General features: G+C 42.9%; 1 protein-coding gene across 6 annotated transcripts in view; it reads left to right on the forward strand.

Annotated features, from left to right (window-relative positions):
- Positions 1–6,666: 6,666 nt before the first annotated feature.
- The window catches only part of TIAM2 (T cell lymphoma invasion and metastasis 2), a 186,382-nt gene continuing 167,470 nt past the window's right edge, over positions 6,667–25,578 (forward strand). For 5 of the 6 annotated variants that reach the window (XM_018077892.2, XM_029962699.1, XM_018077891.2 and 2 more), the window contains exon 1: positions 22,032–22,103. The gene's annotated coding sequence lies outside the window, so the exon portion shown is untranslated. Of the gene's footprint in view, positions 6,733–22,031; positions 22,104–25,578 lie in introns of those variants that run through there. The other variant, XM_018077894.2, reaches the window with a different exon arrangement.

Genomic DNA, 25,578 nt, shown 5'->3' on the forward strand with positions numbered 1-25,578 from the left:
TGGAAAAAGGAAAAGCAATTTGCTCAAAAGAGAAACCTCATTTCATCTTCTCACAGCCTGAGGACCTTCATGCTTGGAGAAGTGGAAGTCAGTGTGAATATTCAAACTGGGTAACCTGTAATGTGAGCAGTGAAAGAAAGTGCTGCAGTCAGGTAGAGACTGATGTCAGTCCCTGGCACACTGGTTAGTAACTGCTTTCAGGCAAGGTTCAATCCAAAGATAAATTGAACTAACAATTTGATTGTAGCAGGAGATGAGAAAGACAAAGAAAAGCAGACAAGGAGGTCTCTTATAACTCAGCCAGAACAGAAGGAAATACTGAGACCTCCTCCATCATGTGGGGTGTTTCAGATAGAAAGCCTCTACCTTTGGCATTAAACCTTAAAGACCCAGAAACATCAAGCTGCTTAAGCCAAAGCAGCTAAGCCTAGGTTAAACAGCTAGCAGAAATGCCTAGTTGGAGCAGAAGTGGCAGCCAGGGTAGTAATACTCATTCGCTTGGACAAATTTGTATTCTTCCGTTTAATCAGTGGTTCTGTCTGCTTTGCTGTATGTTCCTCAGCAGCTGTAGCTCTCACTTTCCACACTGGGCAGCCAGGGACAGGCTATGGAGCAAGAAAGACAGTGGTCTCCTTCATGCCTTAGCAAAATCAAGACATTTCCCTGTCTTGTGTTGCTTTGTCTCTGCCCTCTTCAACACAACTATACTTCTCTTTCCAGCTTCTTGTATCATCTTTTTTTGACATGCTCCTGCTCCTCCATCTTTATATGAAATCCCCACATTTAAAGAATTTTGAATTGAGGTTCACCTTCCTCTCTCTCCGGAAACAGCTTTTCTCCGTTCCTTCATTTGTGGGTCTATGGGTCAGCTCCAAGGAGAACTCATGAGTATGAACTCTGATTGCTTTACATGGCTCTTGTACAACCAGATAGCTTTCTGTATGCACACATGTTGTGCTTAGTGTAAAGAACCACCTCTTTCACAGTGAAAACACAGCCCCTGTGCCTGCCAGGCCAGCTCTGTGGCTTTTATTGCCTGTCATAGAAGAGAGATGGCTGCAAGCAGATAGGCGGGAAGGCAGGTTGAATGGATTTTCAGCTGTGAAAATATATCAGCTGTCTCCCCCAGATCCAGAAAGATTTAGTGCAGCCACAGAGCAAGTTCTGTTCACAGGGGTAAAACCCCTTGAGCTCCCCAGAGCTCAGCCTGGCAATTGAGGAGCACCCTAGGGGTAGAGATCTTTAACCCAGTTCACATCTCCTTTTGCAGTCCCACTGCTGGACTGCATCCAGTGGTGCCAGCATGGCTGTGCTTTACAGAGCCCCACGTGAACTTTCTGGACGTGTTTCTAGAAGGCGCCTGCAGCCACCCTCCCAGTGAAGTCATTAACAGGCCATGTTTACCCAGAAAAAATAAAACTCCTCAAAGAATGTGACGTATGCACACAGGGAGGCCAGTTGCCTTTTTTAAAAGAGAGTGACACACTTGAAGGCTGCCAGATTCTGCAGCTCTTACATGGTGTGCGTGTGGTGATTTTTTTCATATTATTCCACATTTGCCTGGGTCTGATTTTAATTAAAAACAGATTGAGAAGCTTGGGGGGAGGGGGGAAGAGAATTAGGAATTACAAAAGCCAAACACAAATCCTCTGACGATTGTCGCTGCTTGGAGTTACGACATATGCAGAAGATGGCAAAACTACTGTCAGTGAATCACCATAGAATGCGTTGATTTGTTTAATTCCTTGGGAGTCGTGACATGACTCATTTCCAACCTGGAAACCAAAGGGAGGTTTTGAAGGAAAAATGTTGGAAAAGCAGGCTCTTAGCGAAAGGACGAGGACAGTTTTAATTCTAGCCTTTGATAAAATTTCATTAATGCTCCACAATGTGATTGCAAAACAAGGCCGTCTCTGTTTGGTAACATCAGGCATTCGTGTTTAGTGGAGCAAATTGGCTACACGTGGGCCAGGCAACTCTGAGTAGGACTTCATTTCTGTCACTGACAACTGCTTTCTGATGTTTTGATGTGTTTTTTCATACACTTTTTAAAACCCAGTTTTGTAACTGATGTGACCACTCTGCAGGCAGGATCCTAAAGAAGTTAGGTGCTCTAAAAATTCTGCTCAAAAGACACCATCCTTTTTCAGTGGAGATTTGTCAAGCACTGCATCTGATTCACATGGGAAAAGAAATTTTGATCGTATGAGTCACTTCGGTCTTTGGATACTTAACAAAATGTATGGTGTGATCCAATGCATGACTAATGTGTTTGTGTATTTAAGAGTCTGTGGATGCTAATGGAAGTTACAGAGCCGTATCTAGAAAAGAAGACACTTCAGCTCATATCAGTTCATTAACTTTCATCTATCCATAATCAGCTGCTGTTTTATAGATCTAAAAAAGATTCCTTAATGCTTTGTGTGTTTTAGGACTGCACTTCAAAAGTCCTCTACATCAAGTTTTGTTTAAACATCCCACTCATCTACCATTAACCATCTCATTGTGTTTCATTTCAGCTCATTTGCAAAGCCTGCGCTCTGTCTAATTAACAATAATTTTGTTGCTTGCTGCCCTTCTCCAACCTGTCACTCCCAAATATGTTCATGAGAAATTTCAGCCTCCTTTTGTTAATTGCATTTGCAAAGTGACCTTTATTCTCTCTGGATACCTTCATTATTCACAGGGAGTTACTAAGTAACCTGTAGGAATGCTGGAGGCATTGTATCTCTTATTAAGAGTTGTGCTCTCTGGCTGTTCAGTGTTGGTGTTGTGGACTGAGAGCCAAAACCCTCTGGGATTGGCTCTGCCCTCCATTTGAAAAGGATGCTTGTGAACCAAACTTCTTGAAACTTTTTAATTAACCGGGATTTTCTAATGACAAACTGAGCTTGCAATAGCAAGAAAAAATGTAGAGAAAAGTCCTTATATTTGTCATTCTCTTAAACCAACGGTTTGCATGTAATGATTCAAACAAAATAATTAGCTGCATTGTAAATTAATACCATAATGAAAATTAGTGTTAAATAATTTCTATCCACCCTAGTGGTGGATTTCTGTGGTGAGAATTCATACTAAGAACTGCTCATGTCAAACTTAGTGAAACTTTGTGAATAGTTTCATTTATAACTGGCAGAAGTTTGAAACACATTGCTTTTGAATTTTCTCATTCTTTGAATCCATGTTTATAATAGAACCGCAGAATGGTTTGGGCTGGAAGGAGCCTTAAAGATCATCTAGGTCCAACCCCTCTACCGTGGACTGGGACACCTTTACACTAGACCAGGTTGCTCAAAGCCCCATCCAACCCAGCCTTGAACACTTCCAGGGCTGGGTCATCCACAGCTTCTCTGGGCAACCTGTTCCCACGCCTCACCACCCTCACACTAAAGAATTTCTTCCTAATATCTAATTTAAACATGCTTTCTTTCAGTTTGAAGCCATTGCCCCCCCTCCTGTCACTATATGCTTTTGTAAATAGTCTCTCTCCACCTTTCTTGTAGACTCCCTTCAGGTACAGGAGGGCCACAATTAGGTCATTCTGAAGCCTTCTTTTCTCCATGACTATTTTAGACTTTACATGCATACATTTTTCAGCTCTCTCATGTGTATCCTCTTGACTCATTTCCTTCCCTTTCCTGCTTTTGGCTGTGTTTTGCACAGGCAATATACCATGATATTTGAACACCCATCACATTACTTTGGCACCACACTGTAATGAGGTATGTGGGCAGAATGAACCAGAAATTAGTTTTGAGCTCGGGATCCAAGCCCATCTCAGTTGACATAGGTAACATTATCTTTGTCTCATCCTTCAGCTGTTAGTACTGAGCAGAGTTGTCACAGCATGAAGGAGCCAGGGCAACCAAAAATACCTTCTGAGTCTCTCACAAGTCAAATATAGTGTAATCCCAGTCCTGTGCTGAATTTAAAGCAGTTCCAGTAGTGATGCCAGGCAGTAACTCCAGTACCTAATTCTGAACCTAACGGAGAAACGACATAACAGAAGAAGAAAATGAAATTTTCAACCAGTCTGGCCCAGGCCAGTAGGACCAGAAAGCATTTTCAATGATCCCACCACTAGCTTTAGACACAAAAGAAAGGAATAAGGGCTCTCTGTCAAGTTTGCAGTACTATGTCCCAAGCCTCTTCTCAGTCAGTGATAACCCCTTAAGGTGGTCAGCGTTAACCCATTAGCAGGAGGATTTGACAGCCACTAGCACTTGAGCCTGTTAAAACCTTTTTCTTCCCTCCCTGGAAGTGTTCAAGGCCAGGTTGGATGTAGCTTTGAGCAATCAGGTCTAGTGAAAGGTCTCCCTGCCCGTAGCAGGGGGGCTGAAAGTAGATGATCTTTAAGATCCCTTCCAACTATGATCCTATGATCTGTCTGCCTTTAAAAAAGAACAAAGGCCAAATGCATGTAGCAAAGAAGACACTGAACCCATCCTCTTCTGAAAATACACATGCTATGAACAATGACCTCCCTCTGTGTCAGCCCACAGCACTGTCTTAGCACTAAATTCTCCTTGGTAACATTGCAAAACACCTGTTCCTTTAATATTTTATTTGTCATGCTGTTATAATTGTTGCTTCACAGAGTACCACTAGAACATTGCCCTTGCTTTTCCAGGAACCATACAGATCTGTACCACTGGTGTTGAAACTCCACCAGTCACAAATTGGCTGCTCAGCAGTGTTATAAGTGTGTTGTAGTATTTTTCACCTTCAAGGCAATGCAATCATCAGACACTGATTTGGGATTATTCTGTTTCCCCATGAGAGGTGACACTTGTGCTATTTGCAGGGTTGCAACATTACCTTGGCTTTTGCTGGCATCTGCCTGATGCCTTTCCTTGCAATGCCACCAACTCCTGCAGCAGGCATGGGGGGGCTGACAATGGCTGCAGATCCTGCTGCGATCAGGCTCTGTAACAGTAATATCAAACTGCTGAGCTTAATTTAAGGGGAAGACATCTTGATTTAGAGATAGTGCAGGCAGTGTTGCATTTTTGAGGAGCTCCTAAGTGCTTATTCCATTGGGAGCCAGCTGCAGAGCTATGGTCTGGATACAGGCCCTGGCATACAGCTGACATTGAACAGGGATAGGTTTACTCCATGGTAATATCTGTTTAACCCTGGTGGAGAGTTCCAGCAGATTTTTGTTTCTTGTTTATTTTGTTGCAAATGTATTTTGGGAAGGTGAATTTATTCATGTGTCTGCACTCTGGTTTTATTTGGTAACTTGACTGGCAGTTTTCATTTTGTTTACGCTGCCCCAACCTGCTGCACTGTTTGAAGTAAATGGACAAAAAAAGGAAGAAGCATGTGTCGGGAAAAGAGGGGAGAAATTGTGGCTCCTTTGATGAGGTGGCAAAGCCTGTCTGAGATGAAGGGAATCTCTTACTGCTGCACCAGTGCTGCTGGAAAGTCGTAATAGCATTTGATATCGAGAAGCCTTGTGTGCAACTTTGAGTTATCAGGCTACAGGCTCACTGGCAATAAGGGTTTCTTTTTTTTCCTCAAGCAGTCTGGTGTCTGATATCTGCAACCAGCTGTTGTGACAGTACTTTGTCCTGTTTCTGATTTAAAAATATACCACTTGCCACCCACTGGACCAGGGGCAGGAGCTGACTATGCCCACAGCATGTCTTGCTATTGGACTGGACAGTCACCCTAGGTTCTAGGGGAGACTTCTGTTTCCATGGACATTAATTTCTTTGCAGTGACCAGGCCTGACAGGTCAGAGGGAATGTTATTGCAATAGTGCATTTGCAGGATGCATTTCTCTGGGCTGTGCTTCACCTTGGTTAAAAAGAAGGTCAACTTTCTGCCAAAGGATACAACTTCAGTGCACACCAGACATCTGAGTAACTAGGGCGGAGTGACACATGGTGGCCAGAGTTAAAGTCCAGACAGGAGATCATAGTGGTGAGCTTTCCATCTTGCAGGGAAACCTCACTGGACTTTCCTTTCACCTTAGACTGACCACTTGTCACAACAGCTCTCTGTTTCTAGGGCAGAAGTATTTAAGAAAGTCTTATGTCCTTTCTGTGGAGTGATATAGAAGCAGAAGTCCTTTCCTTGCATGTAATCCTACATGCAAGGATGTAGGACATTAAAGCATGTCACTATGTGATGCAGAGCCACCCCATTAGCCATTTTGTAAGCAAAATTTTGGACTTTTGGTACATGACTCATACCTCTAAGTCTGTTCTAGCACAGGCAAAGGGTATGTGAGGGGCTAATGGAAAATTGTCCAGCTTTAAAATGTAGAGTCAAAAGGCGCTGACAATGGTGAAAGACTGTATTTGTGTCATCATGCCAGTATGCTGATCCATCAGTGCTGGTGCATGTAGGATACCTCTGTGACAGCTTTCACAAAGTCATACATCAAATTACAGGCACACGTGAGTGCCTTTGGAAAAACGGCTTTTGCAAAACTCATTTTCCCCTGGCTACACATTCAAAGTCTGTGAATGGGTCACTGTTGATACAAATAGATAAAGAAAATAGGGTGGAGTAGTGTAAAACTGGGTAAAGTGCTTTACAGTGTATTCAGAGTGATGATTTACAGCAAAGCAGGTAGACAGACCTCTCACCAATCTCTTCCTCTCCCATTCACTGTTACAGTGCTGCAGCATGGTGAGAGGCTGTAACAACCAGGTCATTTTGAAAATGAAAGAAGAAGATGAAAATTCAGAAGAATACAGCTGTACTTGTCAAGAAAAGCAAGTCAGTAGAGCAGAATTTTGTCAAAACGAATGTTACTGTTTGGGGAAAAATGTATGATTTGGATTTGGATTTGGCTCTAGAGCCTTATGAGGCAACAAAAGGCAGTGTTCATTTTTGCTTTCTTTCACCTTCAACCCAAAGGGGTGATGAGGACCATAGATAACTGTGTGTGTCCCAGGGCAGACAGCCCGAAGGGATCTCATTAGCTCTTGCTCAGCAGATATAAACAGCCAAGACAAAGTACAGTGTATGAACATCACACCAGTGATATCTATGGCAACAGACAATGCCAGAAGGACCTGAGAACATTCTGGCCAGCTTGATGTTTACTGACTTCCAGATTCTGTATTAAATGTTGTTACTGAGAACATGGATTTAAAGTGTGTTCCAAAATCAAGAGAGATAAGCAGTAAAAAAACTGCATGTAGCAAGTGCAGGGTGAGAAGTCCACTGACTGCATAGTGAAATTGTCTCACCACAAACCCAGTGCTAGCACCTTGCTAGTTGAGTGTGAAGTCTTTCTCCAGAGTGCCCTGATACAGGTATCTGGGCCACCAGGGTTAACCAGGTATGATGCTTTAGCAGTACCAGTTTCTTACATATCATGAGCTACAAAAAATCCTTGACAGTGACGGCCTGGAAAGCAGGTAGGTGAGGGTAGACATCTGCTTCTCACAGCATGTAAAATGAGTGTGTGAAGCTTAGAAACTATTTTTCTTCTCCTGCAATGAGACTTCAAGAGGTTTGGAGACCCCAGTTTTCATACGTAGTTCAGACACTGTGAATCCTGCTCTGGATCTGCTCCTGATAAAAATACAACGAGTACAGAATTAATCATTATTCTCACATCAAAGACTGCAAGGTCAGTGTCTGTGAATGGGTCTAATTTCTTGCATATCCTACAGCAACAACTAGACTGTCCCAGTGATCCAGACTGATGCAGGACCATTAATTTCCACTTCCTGAGGATGCATCCCACCAAACAACAGGAATGGCAATAACCACAGAATTTTTAGCAATTCAATATATAACAGAAAAAGATAATTGTTTCAGATAATAGATAATTCTTGGTTAAAATAGTAGTATGTCTGGTCTGTAACTGCACTGTATAGACCTTTCCTCATAATTTACGTGTATTGAAAACTTGAGTTGTGAACAACAAATGGTCTTCAGACTTTACATGATTGTACTTAGTAAAAACTGTATCAGCAAACTGCAGAATCATAACAATTTCTCTTTCTCACATTCCCTTGACTCTACCATTTGCTAATCCATCACTACTCTTTTCATCCTAGCCTTTCTATTGCTGCAAATGATCCCTGTCTAAAAACATAGGAAGTGGCAAAGATAATGTTTTCCTTTATTTGATTGCTACTCTCCTTAATGTGATTTTTCTCTCCCAGTGGGTGGTTCTGTAGCACCAAATTCATGGTGGTGAAGTGTGCATAAACATAACATCCTACCTCATTTATGGTGGAAGGACCCAGAGACCTCAGCAAGATAGAGGCCTTCCATATCTAGGTCACCAGTGTGCAAATAAGTAGGTCAGTAAGGAGTGGAAGTAGGTTATCCAATTGTTATGTGGGGTGAGGGCTGCTGATCCACTTCTAGGGTACATTTTCAGAGCACAATAAAACAGCATCACAACTGACATTGACATTGACTGGTGTCCCCCGTGGCGATCTCCACAGAGATGTCATGAAATAAATGGACAAGGAAACAAAACTACCCTGTCACATGGGAGAGGGCACACCCGGGTCTCAGTGCAGGCATATTGGGAGAGCAGCACGTAGCCTGGCTGGTGAAGCTTTTGCTTTCCCATCCATTCTGTGCCCGATTAATGGACAGAAAAAGGACTCTACTTTCCAGGCCTTTATTCTGACACATTTCATCAGCACTATCACTTGAGAGTACATGTAAGACAAATAGTTTTATCCTATTATGTCAGAACAAATTGCAGCCTGCAGGCCTGATTCTCTGCACCATTATGCCATTTTTACGCTGGTGCAATTTTACTGAGCACTGATGAGCTCCACCAGACTAAAACCAGTGTGACAGCATGAAGATGCAGGGTCTTCATCCACCAGAGAATGGAAGAGAAAGCTCCAAGGCCCTGCTGCATTAATAGCAGTGCTCCCAAGTACAACCGTGATGAAAAGTAGAGCCAGACACTGCACTTTGAAGCATGGTTATTTCTACATCAAGGAACAGAAAGACATGGTCATGGTATTGTGCATTAGTTGTGTTATAGCAGGTTCTGGTCTGTCTCTGTCAGGTCTCTATAGAAAGCACAGGTTACAAGACAAACCAATGGCTTGTTCCTACAGGCTGGTGGCAGTTACTGGGCTGGTGGCAACTTAGAGCAATGTCTCCCCTCATCTCTGGGTCCATTTACCTCTCAGCCAGATACAAGCATTTCACAAAGTGTTTGAAAGAAGGTACTTCTGCAGTGTCCACTCTGTGGTTTCCTTGTAAAGAAACAGCTGCTCAGAGTGAGAGGGAGAGAAGAGGCAAAAGAATGCAAAGCAGATGCTATGTGGTACTTTGTAAGAGCAGAGAATCTTGCAATTGTTAGGGTCCTCCAAAGCACCTGAGGATAAGAAATGTCTAGATTTGCAAAGCTGGTCCAGAGTTTGTCCTGGTTTCCTAAATTCCTCCAGGCTGCCCCATGCAGCCACTGAGCTGGAAGAATGAGGAGGAAATGGTCAGATCATTTCCCACCTACCTGGCTTATGTAGTTTCTTTGCTCATCTATCAGTGTGCTACCTTCCTATCCAGGATGGTTTGGATATAAAACCAATTTGCAATGGGGGTAAGGGAGTGAAACCATACATTAATCCAAATGAATCAGACAAATTGTATACGTTCCTGATGACAGTTCCCATTGCCTTTCTCCTACAGTAAAGTTGTGTTCAGATTCCAGCTTTTAACTGAACTATTTTTAAATACAAATGTATTTGAGCTCTAAGCCTTTCAACACCTGCAATGAGTCCCAGCTCATCCCTGAAGTCTTCTATGACAGTTTGAATACAGGAGTAATTGAGCAACACATGCAAAAGCGGGGATTGGCAGATGCCATGTTAAACAAAGACAAAATATAAATTACTACAGTGATCTCAGCTGTTAAAAAAAATATGCTGACAAAAGACTAGAGGGCTTTCTGGCATTTCTAATAGGAATTTCTTTAATACCCACCCCTGTAATATCTGATTGCTCCATTCAATAGTTTTTTCCTTGCTCTCTCTTCTTTGTCACAGCCCATCTTAGGGCTGCAGAGCCCTTACAAATATCAGGAGAACTATTGTTATCTGCATTTTCCTGGGTGCAGCATAACATGTGATCTAAGAACATCCTTCCTCTCAACTACCCATCTCTCTTAGATAAGAGTGCTCTGCAGAATTCACTTCTGTTACTATTCAGTGCTTCCAAAACCCCTGCTTTTGGCTTTGATGGGAGATGGAGACTGCTGATATGTGTAACTTGGTATGATTCCCTTCAATTTTTAAAATTATGTCTAGGCTTTGTTATGCACAGTTCTTGCATGGTAGAAAAAAAAAAAAAAGAACTCACCCAAATGTAAGATAAGCGAGTAACTGAGCATGCTGGCCTGGAAATGGTTTGATTTTTATCAGGAAATAAGCATTCACACAAAGCTTAGTTAAACAGCAGCATGTGTCAGTCCCTTTAAGGCTTTTACTTAGGAACATCTATTCTATAATATATGTATATGAAATAGATTTGAGAACCAATAGTTGCTCATTATTTCCTTATAGAAAATTTCAGAGCACTGAAATAGATTATGCTCCCAAATTCACTGTAAGATAGGTAGGAAACATGAATCTCACCACCTTTTTACTCTTCATCTGTGGTATGTATGTTCACTGACTCAGGGAGGCATGGGCTACAGCTATACCAGTAAATTAATGCCCAGGACCATTTCCTGGATAAAGCCAACCATGTTCTTAGTCTCAAATTCTTCTGCCTTCCAAATCAGTGTGGCTGCACCTGAACTGCCTGTGGGGAATGGTACTTGGCCTACCCTACATGTGCCCAGAGACAGTTTGGGAGACAAAACTGCTAGTCATGGTTCAAGAGGTCTAATAAATTCAAGCTTAAGTCCCCTCAATCAACTGCAGTTGAGTGTTTCCTGCCACTGTTTAACTTATCCATATAGATACAGCCAGAGAGTTTGTGCCATGGCAGAACACAGCTCCTGAATCCCAGTTCTTCTTTCCATGGCCTGATACTTCAGGTCTACTGTAGATTTTAGAACATCATTGCTGTACGCTGCAGATCTTGGTGTCTTCTCAGAGCAAGGCAAGCAGACCTCAGGTAAATAAGCCAAACTATGGGGCCATATAACCTAACAAGATGCATGTATGTGACTTTAGCTTTAGGCTAGATTATTCTTGTACTTAAGCAGCTAAATTCACCATCACTAATGTATAAAAAGGGCATTGTGTTGGCACATTTGCAGAAAAAGTCTAGGGGTGACTGAGAGTCACATTGCACTTGCATTTCTATATAGCCCTTTCATGGTGCTACTGCTCTAGGCACAACTTCCTATGATTAGTCATCCAATTCAAACTAATTATTGTGGCAAAAGGAGTTTTCTGAGTGTTTGAAGAGAAGGCAATAATTTTTTGTGGGCTGTTTGCTGTCGTGACATTTCAGGAGAGACAACAAAGCATAGAAAAAAGAAGGAAAGGACAGACAAAATTAAACAAAATTAGGGAAATATTTTGGTTGCAGTAAGTTGGCTAGTCAAAGGTTACTTGCTTGTGTACAGTGCTGTTTATTTTCCAGTTAATTTTGTATATTGGATATTGGATAGCAGGACTATTGTGAAGAAGGCTTCCTAGTGAATGGGACTGTTCTGCTGTTGCAGAATAACCATAAAGAGTGCGTTAAATCTTCAGCAAAGCTAGGCAGAGTTGCATCCTCACATGTATGTATTTCACACACTTATACCCCGTCCTTTTGCACTAAAGGCATTTGTGCATGAGATTTCCTTGTGCTGAAGAAAGACTACATATCAAGGATGCACCGAGCCAAGGGAAGGGCAGCAATATTGCAAGTCAGCTCAGGGGAAATTCAGTAGGTAAGGGAGAATCATAACTTCCTTTCAACCTATTTAAGGTCAGAATTATGAAAAGTAAAAAGACTTTAGACACTTTATGCAGTTTTACAGAGTGAGAGAATCAGAAACATATCTGGTACACACAAAATCAGGCCTACACATTTCTCTGTCGCCATGCAGAAATTCATTGGAAATCCATAGATTATTATTTTTTAATTGTTCTATCCTCATGGGGTCTACAAATAATGAGAATTGTCAAAAAATAATCATGCTACTGAACCAACATGTGCATACCAGAACAACAGAAAAAAAAATTTAGCTAAGCAAAGAAATTTTTTATTAGTTTTTCATTAAAGTCAGTTTTTTTACATCTTTCTGGTAGGCTTTACAGTATATTTCTTGGACAAATAAAGGAACTGTTTCCAACCCCACAAGGTCAATAATGCTAGATATCAGTTTCTCTTCACACCATTTCTGAGTTAGCTCCATCTCTGTCCCATCATATATGCAAATGATTTTTTTAATATCTGTTATGGAGGTAAATTACACATTTGGGAAGGGTCTTCCTTGTTATTTACATATAAAACCCTTTCTCAGAAATCTACTGTGTGATCACAAATCACACACAAATCTTGGAGGTCTTTAATTGGAGGTAGTCTGGAGCTTAGGTAATGCTTTGCCACACCATCTTCTTGAGGCTTGGAAAAATCCCAATCACTTAGGTGGATCGTGTTCCACTAGTAGCTTGTGACAACTGCTTCTCCTAAATCCCTTCAGAGCAAACAAAAGAAAAAGGTGATGACTACCTTTCTATCACTAGCAGCATTAATGTGGCCACTTCTCCATCTCCTTAACAGATTTACACTAAATGTGGGCAGTTTTGAGATATGTTTCACTACATTTGTTTGAAATTGATTAAAAAGTTCAAATGGTGTTGCAAGTAGCAGCACGGATGATAAGGAAAGCTGATGGATGGGTAGATAGATATCAATTCACTTAAGTCTTGTTTCTTTATAAACCAGGCTGAAAACCATTTAGAAATGTTAAAAAGATAATTCTTGGTTGTACTTTGTGGTTAACAGATCTGGGGTTTATGCTGTTGTTGCTATGGGTTCATTGTTATTATGTACCATAATATAATAGCACCAAAGAGCATTTAGTGCCAAGAAGTAAGACCTAGGTCTATTGTCACATCAACTTCCATGCAGTCCAAGGGATATGATGCTGTGCTCTAATTAATACTGACTTCAAATGCCTCAATGTCAAATTAACATGCTCAGCTGACTTGTGGTTAAGAGAAAGACAAGGAATGTGTGCTGGTCAGCCCTGGCCCACGAGGAACACCAGCACATTCCAGTCCTGCTAAATCCAGAAATTTTTTTTACTGGTCTTCGTCTTACCACAGCCCATTTTTCCTCTCTGCTTCCAAAAAGAAACAAAAAGGAGGCCAAGTTCTCCTCTCATTCATACTGTCCAGACTCCTCTCTCTGGCCACACACTGTACTTATCTGATGTCCCTCTGTGTGTGTTTGATGTTCACTGAGCCCTGGGTGGAGTGTAGCAGCAGTGGCCTTGCCTTCTCACAGGCAAGGCCTCAAAGTAGTGTGAAAAGCTCGCTCAGCCTTGGGGAGTTCTGCTGGAATGTCAAAGGTGTAGTAGCAATGCTCATTCCTACCACACTAGGAGGACAAGCAAGCTGTGCCTTCATGGCAATGTTGATCTTTTCAGAAAATGGAGAAAAATTCACTTCTCCCAAAGAAAATTCTTTAAAATCTTTCTCTCTGAGGAGCAATATGTTTGCTGTTTGGGAATATGTGAGAAGGGAAAGACCAGGAAAAAAATTTGATCTAGAATACAACACTTAGTCAAGAAGGAAGTAACTACTAACTGATAATGAATGCCTGTAACCTGGTTATTCAAAGGTTTCGAATTGACAGAGGAGTGAAGTAATGAGTGATTAGAACAGCAAATGAGACAAAAACCTGGTAAATTAAGCTCAGTGAATGCAAAGGGAAGATAAAAAGCAGTTGCCTGTCAAAGACCTTTGTCTAATGACCAAGCAGCACCTTCCCTCTTAAATTCTTGGGGACTGCTCTCACACCAACTCCTCCTTGTGGCTCAGACACTGAAGGTGCAATTAGTGGGTTGTGAGTCATTCCAAGTAAAACTACCCCCTTCACGCAGAGACTAGTGTGCAATAGGCTCACAAGTCACCTAATACAAGTGGTCAGTGCCATGAAGTGTCATCTCTTCCATGTTCGCAGGGCCTTCATTGACGGTCATAAGTACGATCCACCGCTGCTGCTCAGGATGTGCTTTAATTACATCATTGGCTGTGGCTTCCAGCTTGTCCCTAGTTTCCTACCAAACACTCCCCTTTAAACCCAGTGTCAGTCCTTGTCTCCCACCAGCTCATTTCTCTAGGAATTCCTTGTGCTGACAAGGAGTCCACCAAACTTTCCACTAGAATCATCCACATGTCCCTCTTTGCCTCTGAAAATCAAAAAGGAAATAGGTACCCAGATTTCATGGTGATGAAAACCCCTACAAAACCCCTAAGAAGGAAGGGAAAGAATTAAACCAACCAATCTGTCCTTTGCCAGCCCTCAAAAGGACTAAAATGACATCTACAGCGTGAATCCAAAATAGAGGATGAGGAAAATTGGGTGCCTGCCTGAGTTCTGGATTGCCTGGTGTAAATCAGTAAAAGTCAGAGCTGTGGGTCACACACAACTAGACCCTTATTGTTGTGCTCCATGATTGTCTGCAAAGAACAGTACAGACTAGCACAATGCTTTTAAACTCTGTGTTCCTCATCAGGATTTAATTATGAAAAATCTGCCTGCTGCAGAAACTTGTGGTCTGGGATTCAGTGGTAGAGGCTCATTATATAAAAGGTTACCAGCCTGCCTCACAGGCACATAATGCTGACCCTTTTCTCTGCTCAAGCACTCTTCTGGAGCAACTGGTGGCAAACAGAAGAAATAAGTCACCACTGGGCAGCTCTGTGAGTCCAAATGCTACAGTACATAGGAAAGAGCAATAGCATAATTTTCCTGTTCCAGGAAGAAGTTCAGTCGTGTGTTGTAGGTTAGGCCAGGACATGCTGCATATCTAGAAGTGCTCTAATATATGCAGTCTTATATCTCACAACTCATGCCTGTATCTGGCCAGGGTGTTTTGGATGGTTGGGTTTGGGTTTTTTTACTTTTCTAAGCAACTATTAGATTTTGGATAAGAGGTCTTCAAAGAAACTCTGCGTGTGTTGGCAGTTTAGGGCTGGACTCCAGATGACATCTTGGTTCAGGACAACACGTAGGCACATGCTTTGGTCTATTAAAATCTGGAACCTAATTAGAACACACCCTTTTTTTGAGCCAGCAGTGAATTAATGTAAAAACCAAGTCACAGCTGCCTGGCTCTGTCGTGGCTGTGAATGTTGGGACAGACAGGAACCAGGGATGAAAACCATGGAAATGAGTGATAGTGTTACGCTTTTCTTACTGTGCCTCAAAGCTCATGCCAAAAATCTTGGTCAGATAGTGTTGATTGTATGAAGAAGTGAGATGTTGTTCTAGTCAGTTTACAAAGCCATGTCTATATGAAGAAAGATACATTCAAGAAAGCATGGATTATGCAGTTTAAACTAATATGTTAAACATGCTTTGGCACGTATTGAGGACTGAAAAGAAAAATTAGTCATACAACATTGCTTATATGCTTTCTTTACAAATAATAAATACAGCTCTGAAATTGCAAGGGAGAAAGCACCTTTACAATGTTCCTTTAAATATGTGTTTGTTTTATAAAGTTAATGTGTAAAAAAAATCTTATTTCTGTATAATTAATCAGCCCCTTTCTTCTATCTGGAGTCATGTCTGCTGGTAGAAATGGAGAAAGGGGAGATTATCCTTTTCTTTTTCCTAGCAGTAATGGGCTAATAAATTCACAGGGGAACTGGATTTATATACATCCAATAAAAAAAACAGGAATCAATGGAAGGAGAAGAAGAAAAGACCAGAATGAGCACAGAAGCTAAATGCTGACACCTAAATGAAGTGGTGGAGAGCATAGTCCCTTTTTGGAGCTGTCTTAAAGGCTGGCATGTGCTAATACAATAAGTCAAGTGAAGAGTCTGTAAACACCCTGGTCTGAAAGATAAGATATGATGTGACTGTAGTATCTTTTGTACCAGTGATGGTATCAGTGCCAGCTCGTTAAAAGAGAGGAGTTGGGTCAGCAGTCCTGGCAGTTCTGCCATTTCTGACTGGAAAAATGTTAATGTCCAAGCATGATAAAAGCTTGAGAAAGACTTTGATACAGACTCTCACCCATCATCTCTCCATCAGCGTTCTGAGAATGTGCTAAAACTCAAAGTTTTGGTATCATAAAGTGAAATTGGTATCTCAAAGGGAAATTAGCATCTTGAATGAGCTGACAGACCCAGCATTACCTCTCACACAGGGAGCTTTTAAGTAGAGCTTTCGAAAACTATGAAATTAGAGATGAACTTGTGTTTTCCAGGGGCTGCCATTTCCTTATCTTCCCTCTCTGATGGTGGCAAAGAGGCTTCACCAGAGGATGCCCTCACACAACATTTTTGAAAAGGTGTTACTTTTTGGACTTAAGATGAATGTGACAATTCAATATATAACTGCATTGGCTTTACAGGCTTCAGACAAGGGCTTCTGAGTGTGATTTGTTGCGCTAGAAAAATACTACCATCCCAGATGGGCCTTGGAGTGCTCTTTGTTGAAGACTTTGGCCAGGGCATTTTCTGTGCAGACGATGGGGTTTTGAGAAGAGAAGGACCTGGCAGGCCTGGTGAGCCTCTCCTACCTGAGGGAGGGCACACAGACTTGGAAGTGGTCATGTAGGGGGGTCCCTGAGAGACTCCACACACACATTGCTATGCACTGCTCCCTGACTGTCTTGGCTGGTGCAATGGCTTAAAGAATAGAGAAAACATTTTTGTTCTTGCATTGTTTGCATGAATTAACAGCAAGGGGCTCTAAAATAATGCCAGACTGGTGGTGAGCTGAGCTGTGTACATGGCAGGGTGAGTGCAGGGGAGGAGGCAATGTGCTTGCAGGACACTTGAAGTTCAACAGAAATTAGCCCGTGTATTGCTTATTTTAAAGAGCACAAAGTCATTGCTTTCATTTGCATTGTCAGTGCAAAGAAGTGGCTTTGTCTTGCAGTTATATAGTTCTGGGTACCTAGTCATGTGCAAAGTATTCCCTGAGAATAATGCCATGGCCATGAGCCCTGTCTGCGGTAAGTCTCGTGTGGGGGTCATGAGCAAGAGGGGTTTAGGGAGCTTGCTCATTTTCCCTTTGAGGCAACTTTTTCTGCTATTTTTAAAATTATAAAACTGCAGAACAGCTATCGATTTTTATACATATTTTTTAAGAAAGATACCTTTAGTTCTTGACTCGTAACATCTTGAATTAAACGGTACTTCAGCTGTTTGAACAATAAATATTTTCTCTTTTAATAATTCATAAAAACTCCTTAGGGAGTGGGACAATCTACTTTTTTCTCTCAAATGTTCCAGCTCAAACTCTTTAGAGTAACTCCTGTTACTGTCTAGGCCTCTCAGCCCCACAGCTAGTTCTGCTCTGGTCCTTTTTCACACCTGAACTGGAACTGGTGAGTCCTCAGGAATTTGGACATACTTTGAATAGCTTTGCCTTCCTGCTGAAAGCTTCTGGCTGGAAAAGACCAGTTGCACTGATGTCAATGAGACCAGTGCAGGTTTCAGTCCAGGTTTTCCAGATGCTGAGCATGGCTCTAATGGAACTGTTATCTAAGTTTTATGCCTTCGTCTGTTTCCCTCTGTATGTACTTTTGCTTGTATCAAATATTTAATTTTATTTTTCTGGATTTTTTTATAATTTATTTTTGAAATTACATCTTCCCTTAAAAGTTTCAATGCATAAGCTCAAAATATTGACAAATGTGTATATTTGGATCTATATAGTATGCAGAATGATAAATCAGTTTTCGTAATCTGTTTTTAACGGGGAAAAACACAAAAGGAGGAAGTCTTTGCATCAAAAAATTGGAAATTACAAAAAATTAATGCAAGATCCCACCTACACACATCTGTGTTTTGAAGATGCTCCTTTTCTTGGCATTTTTACTCTACTCCATCAGTTTTTGACATCTCTTATCCTAACATTTTAAAAATACTTTGAGTCTGAATATATCTTCAGAGCAAATAAGTATGAATTAGTGTTCTGCAGGATTGGTAAAGATTCTTATTCTTTGTAGTAGTTTTATTAGTTGACCAATTTTGCTAAGGTGCCAGCACCATCAATAATTTCAATATAACTTTTTAAAGTAACTTCGTTAATGCAGGTACATTAAGGCCAGCCAGTAGAGGGGGCACAGAAGCCAAAACACTGTTTTGGTGATGTGTTGGAGATGGGCATTTTTCCCCAAGTGTGTTTGTGTGTATTGTGCATGTGTGCGCATGCAGAGAGTAGAAGAGAAACATTTTCATATTCCTTAATTTACCTTTACTAATTTACCCTCGGTGAAAATGTGTTCTGTCTTAATTACACCGAGACTGTGTTTCATTAAATATGTTGAAAGAAAGTGCATTTGAACAGGATGTAGAGTATTTGACACCTGATGGTTTGCATCACGTATATAATTTTCCAATAACAGAGCTAGAACTTGTTTGTGTGATTCCATACTCCATGGACAAGAAGAGTAGAAAGGATAGAAAGATCCCAAATATTTAAGGGGTCCCAGGCTCCTGACTGGCAGAACATCAGATTTTATGAGTTGAAATTTAGGGAATAGGTAGCTCCAGAGTCTGTACTACTTGTGCTGGGGATATGCTCAGTTCCAGAAGCACTGAGGGTAACAGGCAGAGGCAGACCCAATGATGAGCAGCCACTGCAGCCGGATGGAACACGGACGGCTCCTGGAGAGCAGAGAACAAAAGTAAAGCAGATGCCCAGAAGCCAGACATACAGGGAGGTCAGGAGGGGACAGATAAAGGATTTCACTACTTAAAAGGGAGAGAGAGACACACATCGAGGACAAGCAGGAACACCAACGACTGAGAGGAAATCCATGCAAGCACTGAGTCAGTCAGACACGCTGCTCCACAGCAAACCAAAGGGAGGAGGATAAAAGTGGTTAAGATTGAAGAAACTTCTAACACAATGGTTCCTTGAGAGGGAAAACCAACCAATACAGGGCAAAAAGGGGGAACTGAATATTCTTACAAAAATAACACTCTGTTGTGTACCTTGGGAAGCTGGTGTGCATGAGGAGCAATCACAGATGGTGTTCACTAAAGCCTGCTTAGCCAGGACACGATGGCTGAAGTCCCATCGGAAGTCCTTCGGTAATCTCACTTGAGAATTAAGCTGTGAACAGCAAACTTTGGATCCACATAAAGAATTCAATTGCCTTGAAAGACCAGAGTATTTCCATCCCTCTTCTGATTTTGGCCCGTCTCCATCTTTTTTTCTGCCAAATTCCCATTTACTTCAATAGACGTTTTGCTTGAGCGAGTCATGAGGTAAAGGCTGGATCTGAGACCACAAAACATTGTAATATATGAGTCTGCAAGGGACATATTATTTTGTGACGTTCTCAGGAATTTTAATGGTGGCCTTAAGAGTAAATTTACAGTATTGAGAGCATTTGACAGTGATGTTACCTTTAAATATTCATGATAGCAGATGATATTTTCTGGTACGACATTTTCTTGTGTCTTTTTTGATGGGCAAGTGGTTCAGCATTTGTAAACATAAAGATTTTCATCTCTGAAGTACACTACAAACTGCATTTACCACTAATATGAAGTTACTATAAGCATAATCTATTAAACAAAATAAAGGTGTATGGCTCAGAGGGGCAATAGTGCCTCATCACCACTGCTGCAATGCTACCAATGCCACAGATATCAGTATTTTTAATGATATTCAGTTTGTTTTTTTTAATTTCCTAGTTCCAGAGGTTATTTGAATATAAGACCATTCAAGCTTCTATTTCTTTTTAAAAGTAAGTAGTTAGCTCTCAGACCTGTGAAAAATAAATTGGGAACACAATCCTGGAACAATCCTGAAAGTTCGAGAGGTAGCTGTTGAAGAACAAATAGTTTTTAAGAGCTTCCATATGACTTTTTGTATGACTTTTTCATATATCATATTAGCAGTACTGCCACTGAGTGTTTCCAACAGCTCTCCATGGACTTGTTCTGCTCTGTCTCCTGCTCAGCACATAAATCCAGCACCATGGTCACCAGTTGAAAGTCTGTCCCTAGAGCCTTTTTTGAGGGGTGTTGCACAAAGTCAAAGCGATATTCTAATTGCAGGTGTATAAAGAAGAAAAACTATCCACAGGGGGGAGAAGGTGATCTGGAACAGGATAAACACCCCAACCCCAAATTAAATGCATCAATTATGCAACAGAGACCTCTGTCCATGAGGACATTGGTTAAACTAAAATATGGTACAGATGGCCCCTCTGCATAACCTTCAGCAGACTCTTTCCACCCTGTGTGGAAAGTCTACTTATTTCTGACTGATTACCTTAAACACAATGAAAGAGCCTGATTTTTGACGAATACTTGACTGATACTTCTCTTTTTCACCTTCACATAATAAAAAATTCTCATAATATAATAGTTTTGCAATGTTCCTCTGCTTCCTTTCATCAGTAATGACAATGAGGTATATCCCTAGTTCTCTAGGCAGTACATCTAGCTTAAATACTCTCTGTAAAATCAATAGGGGAAACCATACCAGTAGGAGATGCCACTCATTGTAGTCTTACAACAGTTTAGTGTTTTATATTTAAAGAGTTCATAGTCATAGTACAGATTTCTTCATTGAAATGTCATAATCACAATCGGCTAAGTTAGTATGTGGGGCAGGAGTGCTGTCAGGAACCTTCATTGACACTCACTTAGGTATCCTACAGTGGGCAAGCAGTGTTTTCTGACAGAAAGCACTTGTTGGCAAGAAAAGTCTCTTCTAATGACTGTCTTTCACTAGATTACAGAAAAAAAATTGCAGGCAGGAAGCCAGCAGAAAACTCCAGCTTAGTGTGTTGTCTAAGAAGTTGAGTCTACCATGAATATATGTCCTCTGCTTTCCACTTCAGCCTCCTGTAGATATTGACTTCCACCCAGTTTTGCTACTGTGATGCACCGGGCCTCTCTGAAGACAGGGTGTAGCCTGCCTGGAGAGGAAACTTTAAGGGCTGTCTGTGGCACAGACTAGCTGAGGAACAAAGGCCTACCACAACATTCACTATGCTGCTCTCTATGGCATAGAACTTTTTTGATCTTGTTTTTTTGGAGAGAAACCAAACAAAAATTGTCAGGGGAGGAAAACAGCAACTGGCTAATCCCAACATCAAGCCCTTCTCATGTTCACAATTGCCCTGCGTAAAGTGACAAAGTTACCAACACAACAAAGGTTAATTATGTAACACGGATCAGAGCTGTGCTTGCACATTGCAATAATGGCAATAAGTGCATCAGGAGAATCGAACAGAGCAGACAATTGCAGATGGTGTGTCTGTTTCTCTCTGCCCTCATACCTCCGCTGAGAAGAGGCAGGAGCCTGTCCCAGCTTTCCTAAATACCTGCACGAATTGTGCTGCCGGAGCCGTTCCCTTTGGAGTTCGTTCTGTTGTGTAACCCCTCTTAGAAGAGCTATCCCAGGTGATTTCTCTTCCTCTAGAAACCTGTGTGTGGGAAAAACCTGAGAGGTGTGAGGTTTCTCCTGGGTTTAATTTCTCCTGCTGTTGTGTTAACCGGCTAGGTAACTCACAGTTAAGTTTGTAAATAAACGAAGACTAAAAGACAGGAGGGCTTGCTCGGGCAAACAGAGGAGCATGGGGTGGCAACGCCTGCATCCTGCACCCTTCGCTTGCCCTTGCTGGGGCCAGCAGGTACAGGTGAGCACGCCCAGCCCTTCCCAGGGCACCACCGGGGCGGGCACGTCCCCCAGCCCCGCAGCCTGACCGCGGCGGGCCGTCCGCACCGCAGCCCCCACCGCTCGGGCCAGGACACACGGGCGTCGCGCGGTGCCGGGCCCGGCCTGGAGGGAGCCGCGGGGCGGGGTCGGGCCGGCTTCCGGACCACCGCCCCCATCCCGACGGGAGGGACGGAGGGAGGGAGGAGCGCAGGGAGTGGGCGGGCGAGGAAAGCGTCGCTGTGGCTGCAAGGAGCGAAGTAGGGGTAGAAACTTCTCCGCTGGGAGCTGGGCGCGCCGCGGAGATTAAGTCCTCGTGGTTGCTCCGCACCCGCGGACAGGTAAGGGAGAGGGGATGGGCGGCGGGCTGGCAGCCCCCGGCAGGAGCTACCGCATGTCTGTCTGTCTGCTTCGGTGGTGAGAACTGTCCTCCGCCGTGCTAATCTCTGCGCCGGGAGCGGACGGCTTGCGCGCCGCGGACGGGTCCGTCTGCCTCCCGGTTCCGCGGGCTCCTGCCGCCCCGCCGCGCCCTCCGGGGCTGACCGCGTCGCCGCTCCGCGGGCGCGCCGCTCCGGCCTCTGGCGTCGCCGAACAATAGAGCCGAGGCCGCGGCCCGCGCACGGTCCGCGCCCCGCGCAGGCTGAGGCGGCCCGGAGGTGAGCAGCAGCGCCAGCGCGGTCTCCGTCCACGAACTGTCCCCGCTCCGGGAGCGCTCCCGCGCCGTGTCCGCTGGCCATCGGTGGCACACGGGCATCCGGGCCCTGCAGGGAGTCCGGCAGCTGGCACATGCTGGTGCCTATGCCCGGCACTTCAACGGGCGCTTACGGGGGAGCCTCGCTCCCTCAAGGGCTGGCCGCGCAACGCTGCGCACAGCAGCTTGGGAAAACGCAGGTCAGAATGTTAGCGAAATGAAAAGGTTTGCTGGCGCGGGTCTCGGTTTAAAGATGATTGAGGTGGGCGAGCTTTCAAAGTGAAAGAGGTGAAAAGGGAAACAGTGTAGTGAACAACAACAATTTCGGAAGGTCGGGTTTGTGGAAATGGTTTTGAGCCCGGTGCAAATGGTTTGGTGATTTTTGTACCGAGTTTTAATACTGTGGAGTAAATTTTGCCTTTTTGCGCGTCTGCAGAGCTCTTGTCATTTACCAAGAGAGCTGTGTGTGTGAATCTGACGGTACCATGCCGGTTTCGTATGCGTCCAGAACTCCCACTGAAATTAATTTGACGTTTTGTTTTAAGTTACCAGTGGGATTAATGGTCATTTTCTTTAATCAGCTTTCAGTAAAGCTATACAAGAAAATCCCACTGGAACCTTTGGGATCTTTGTATATGCAAAGAATGTGAAAGGAAACCAGTACTTTGTATGACCTTTTTTTATCTAACTAAACTTACAATAGTGTGCTTCTATGATTTTGGCATAAGTGAGACTTAAAATCCTACAAATGGATTTACTTCTGCGGCTGGTCCCTGTGGGAGGCATCTGTTGGTCCTGGAGAGGCTTGCTCTCTGTTGTTGAGAGAAATATAGATATTTTGCTCTGGATGCTCTGCTGTGGACCCGTCGGACCCTCTCCTTTATGCCAGTTTATCCAACCCTGTGGAAAGCCAGTTCCAGGAACCAATGTAGCAGAAACCTAATCTAGCCCCAGAGGGGTTTTTTTGCAAGATTTTTTTGTAGCTTTACCTTCTCAGAGGAGTGTCTGGGAGAGATGCTGAGCCCTAGTGCTGTGGAGAGAGGACAGGAGATGCAGGGAAGAAGGGGAGGACCACCCTTATCGTTCTAATGTTAGTGTCAGATGAGTATAGCAGGGCTGAAACTACAGAGTTGGACTGTGACTGTGCTTTGTGTGGTTTAAACTGCAATAACCTCGGGTTGCCCTGGCAGCCCCTGCCTACCTCTGCCTCTTATCCCCATTCATAACAGCACAAATGCTTATGCTGCCCTGTGGTGATCTGGATCTAGACACTGAGCAAAAACAAATGTAATTTTAATCTGGATCAATTCCATGATTTGGTTCACTGGGGGGTAAGAGAGAAGGAAAGAGGGTGTGGAGAAGGCAAGGCAGCTTTTTTTAAGTTGGCAAAACTTGTTATTGCAGCCAAAACTGCTTTTGGAGCTGCAGTGTGACTATAGGTGCTCCCAGGTGCTTTTCCCCCTCCCTGCTTCCCCCCAGGAGCCTGTCCAGTATGTATCCTTTGGAGCTTTTCCTCCCTGGGTAAAAATAAGCTTTTGCTAATTAATCCATTAAATGTAATGGAGTAGTTAGCAACAGAAAAATTAAGCAAGTTCCCAAGTGTTTGCATAATTACTGCTTTGGAAAATAATAAACTCTGTAGGTAGCACAGCACAACATGCAGCCTTTCATAAAAAGTGTGTGAGTTTGTAAGCTATTACTGGATTTTGCTGCTCTTTACAGTGTCTGTGTAGCATTTGATACACAGGGCGAGCCAGAAGTTTTACAGTTGGTTATGACACTTGTAGTAGTAATTATCACATGGGCTTGTGACAGGAATAGGTGCTGATCAACTAGATGAAATAAGCTGTGTGTGTGTTTTTTGGTCTTGAGCTGATAGAAAGGTAGAAACTGGATCCCAGCATAAGACAACAAAGCCTTTGCTGTAGCAGAAGATGGGTGATCTGTCCTTTCTGTTCCTGGTTACACAATTCCTTCATGTCACTTGTGCTGGCTCTACTGGATCAGATCACTGATCGGGCTGAAAGTTAGTGCTCACAACTGGAAAAAAGCTGTCAGTATGCTGACTGAACTGCTTTCATTTCAGCACTTGTAATAGCATCATCTGAAGACAGGAGGTGGCCATCAATGGCCAGAGATGATGGGTGCTATGAGACCTCCCCCTTTCGATAGCAGTGTAGTTTTAGATGGTGTTGAGTTGATAGTGCAGTTGCTTCTTCCGTTCCCCCTGTTGCAGTCCCTTGAGAAGCTGGCACGAGGTATTCATGTGGTGCTCAGGTCCTGGGGATCACCCCCTGTCACACCTTAGATCCCTACTGATTCTATCTGTAAGTAATAACTGTTGCTGCAGGTGATAGTTAGTTGTTACTTTTTACCTAGAGAAGAGAGGTAGGCTGCATGCCCACAGCATGGGGAATGGAACTAGATGACCTTTAAGGTCTCTTCCAACCCAAACCATTCTATGATTCTATGTTATATTTGTAAGTTATCCTTGATGGTATTGTTTTATAGGATTTGGACATTGTTCTTCTTGGGTCATGGTCCAGCTCATCATGGGGCTGACCAAGAGTTGGTTGAAAGACTGATGTTTGTTTTTAGTAGCAGATGTGCTTCCAAAACCTGCATTTGTTAGCCACATCTGAGCTCTTCCATGCTCAGCTAATGATGTCACCATCAGGAACTGCTGAAGACCTCACTGAATTGCCTTCAGTGAGATGCTTACAGAGGTCATGTGAGTGCCCTGCCCCCTAATTGCACAAGTGAGCTTCTTGCACTGTCTACTCGCATTTGCAGTGACAAATTTAACTCCAGCCTTGTGTTCGATTGTGCATAGGCACAATAATAAGGATCCTTCATGGTGCCGTGGAACACCCTTATCGATTGGTAGGGTTGCCGTACCATTTAGAGCCAAAGGTGCCATTCTGATGGTGCCAAAGTGAAGTCCATTGCTTCTGAAAATTTAATAATATAATCATAATTGATAGAAAAAGTTGGAGCAGTTTCTGTGTATACTCTCAAATTCTCTGTGGGATTTTTTTCCCCTTCTATAAAGTAACTTGCAGTGACACAAAGTAATGCACTGGAAAAGTTTGGACAAATGCTACCAATGAGATTATATAATACAA

The sequence above is a fragment of the Manacus vitellinus genome, unplaced genomic scaffold (assembly GCF_001715985.3).
Source record: "Manacus vitellinus isolate BGI_N305 unplaced genomic scaffold, ASM171598v3 scaffold_4_pilon, whole genome shotgun sequence".
NCBI classification, from domain to species: Eukaryota; Metazoa; Chordata; class Aves; order Passeriformes; family Pipridae; genus Manacus; species Manacus vitellinus.